The sequence below is a fragment of the Polyodon spathula genome, chromosome 56, assembly GCF_017654505.1.
Source record: "Polyodon spathula isolate WHYD16114869_AA chromosome 56, ASM1765450v1, whole genome shotgun sequence".
In the NCBI taxonomy this organism is placed as follows: Eukaryota; Metazoa; Chordata; class Actinopteri; order Acipenseriformes; family Polyodontidae; genus Polyodon; species Polyodon spathula.
In genome coordinates this window covers 1,392,506-1,395,823 of record NC_054589.1, presented here as the reverse complement: position 1 = coordinate 1,395,823, position 3,318 = coordinate 1,392,506, and positions in this window count along the sequence as shown.

The window sequence follows — 3,318 nt, the reverse complement described above, 5'->3', positions numbered from 1 at the left end:
AAAAACAGCCAAGCTCAGGCTGTGCGCTACTCCACTGAAAGGGAGGTCTGCACCAGGAACCATCTCCTTGCACAAACTAATATAAACTCTGGTGGGATTAAAATTCCCCTAAATAAATCCCTGCCATGCACACACTGTGGTGCTCCTGGTTCACTCTCCTTTCCACGAGGGCATGAACCTTCATGTTGGTAAACAAGAGCAAGAAAAAACCGAGAACAAAAAAAGAACGAACCACGGGATGGCACTCTAGCCCCTTTTAAAAGGCAAGTGACCAGGGTTAATTGATTATCAAATCTTCAATTGACACCTGGCCACCTGCTGCACATTCCTTTCAATAAGGCAGGGAGGGAAGTCTCACCTCCCAGCCCTGCCATATCCAACACACAAATTATACAAATTAAACACATTTTTAGTTACAAACCCCACCAATGTTATTTATAAATCAAACAAAAAAACAGGGTCAGGCCTCAGCCCAGCCACACACCAGCATGTGGAATTCTGAGGAAGCCGCGAGCTACTGTGCTCTTCAATGTTCACTGACTATATTTACAGGATACAGCTCATGGGTCTTCCAGGAATGTGTTTATTTCAAGGTGGGGTATTATGGTGGCGGTGGTGATGGACAGAAGCAAAGATATATGAGGCACGATACTGTAGTAGGTGCCCAACTAGACTGGGGCATCTGTATCCGACTGCAACCGTGTTATTCATCTTTAACCCTGCAATTTCCATTCATACAATACTTTCCCTAGCTCACTAACACATTGTGTTCACAATCCAGCCTTAATAGCAAACATTTTCATATATGGCCGGACAGATCTTTAATGTTCCGTTTGCTACCAGGAATGAGGTCTAGTTACCTAGTGTAAGTACATTAGCTTTTCCCTTTACAAAAACACAGTACTTGAATTACAGGTTTAAATAATGGCAAATGCATGATTGGTTTATGTATGGTAAACTAGTGATCGATAAAGGAAGGCATGCCTACAGAGGATTGTGCTGCCTGGAGCGCATTAGGAAAAAATATATATTATACAATAGTTGGGAAATTGTGCTATTGCATATCGTTTAGGGATTGGGGTAGAGCAGTTATTGTTGTCTTAACTCTGAGTCCGGCTCGCTGTATAGTCAGAGGGTTTTCCAGTATGGATATGTTATTTTAATGTGGAAATTATGGGTTCAGGAATGGCCAATGAACCGATTTTTGTTAATTATGCTTTATTCATTTTATAAAACGGTAGTTTCTAAATACAGTAAAACCCAGTAATTACAAGACAGATGGTTGTGAGGTTCTCCAGTGCCAATATACACAATGAGATAAATGCATCTGCCAAATATACTAATAACAACAATATGTATAATACATAAATACTCTATGTATTATACATTCAATTAATAATCTTCTAAATGTGCAGTATGCACCCAGTATCCAAAAGCCTCACGCTTTGTTCTTCATGGTTGCTTTGGCAGTAAATACTTCTCAGAGGGGAGAGAGGGGAAGCTTGCAGCTATTTTCTGTGCTTTTGGTTTTTGCTCCAGCACGTGTAATTTGGAAAGCAACACAGTTCATTAAGCAAGCACAGCGCAGATGCTTTGATACCTCTGCAGTTTTAGGGTTACCGTTTTTTGGTCCCATTTGTTAACCATCTCCAGTACTGCTGTTAGCCTCTGTGGAGGTTCTCATATGAGGACTGGCAGCAATGTTCTGGACTGCAGAATAACTAAAACCGGCAAACAGGAGACAACCCTGTTATTCCTGAACGCCTTTCTCTTACTGTATGTGGCAGGACGACAATGTAAATCAGAACCCACGATGGGGAACCCATGTCCTTAGAGGGCAGTTGTCCCTCCTGGTTTTTGTTCCAACTGTTCCAAAATTACTTAATTAGACCAATAATTAGAAATAATTGGTTCAATTAAATAATTTAAGGAACAGTTGAAACAAAAACCAGCGGGGACACTGACCCTCCAGGACCAGGATTCCCCACCCCTGATGTGAATAGTGTGTGTGGGCGAATGTAAGGTTAGCACTGTGCCATGTGAGAGGTTCCTTTTATTTATTTATTTATTAACAAATCAAGGTCCTCCTTCTGGTCCTCATGCAGACCTGTGGAACACTCACTTAAAGGTTAGAAACCTCACAAATCATTTCAATGTGATGCCCACAAACTAACCGCTCACTCAATGTGCTGACAACTGGTTTCCAGCAGCCTGCGTGATCCAGTATCACACCCCTCCAAAAAACACATTTAAAATGATATATTTAAAACATAATCGCATTGCACAAAATATGTTAAGTAATATTGAATGATCACTGTTTTCAATTAAATAGCAGGCAATACATACTGTGGTTGTTATTAATGCTTCAGTATATACAACCACGCCTCCTACTGGACAATATGTAATATTTCATGAATTATACCAGTGGTATCCAATCAGGAATACAAAGGGACATACCGTGATTTACATACTGTGCAGTTACACCTTTCTGTATTCCAACACAATGCTTAAAACATAACTGTTCTGAATTCCACATTTCACCATATTTAGATACTTCCATTGAAAAATACCGGAGTCCAAATGTTTTCAAAATTATGATTTAGAAGACAGCTGTTCAGTTACAAAAAAGGAAATCTCCATCAAAATAAAAAAAAAAAAGATTAGACTTTTAACAAGAGCTTAATTTCATATTTAAAAATTGTAAAAAAATGTTTTTCAGTGTGAATTCTGGTTCATTATATATTACCTAAGTATATATATATATATATATAGTATAATATATATATAATATATATAATAATATATATATTATATATATGTTAAAGATGTATAATATTTATTGAACTTTGCAAATGATGTCACGTGCGTCATTGGTTCCCATGGTTTCCATCTACATTAAAAGGTATGAATTAAGCCCTTTGTCACATGGTAATTTAAAGCTATTTCAATCTACATCATCTCCCAGCAGCAGATTTCTACAACATGATGTCATACACATTATGAAAAAAGTTATACATGTGAATTTATGATACATGATTTCAAGCTGTGGTCTCCCTGGTAGACCAGCCAGGTGTTACTCTTGATCATTCTTGCTTCTCTGGGTTTTTTCTTCCTACTACTCTTCCCGACCCCAAAATGTGTAAATGAGCAGTATTCTAACTTGTGCTGGAGATCCCCTTGTTCGCTGAATCCGCATCCTCAGGCTACCATGTGATAAAGATTCTGCACTGACACCACACTTCTTCATCTGTTAACTGCCATGTGCCACACCTATGTTTGTCACAGAGAAATGTTGCCTCAATGACACTGGTTATAAAG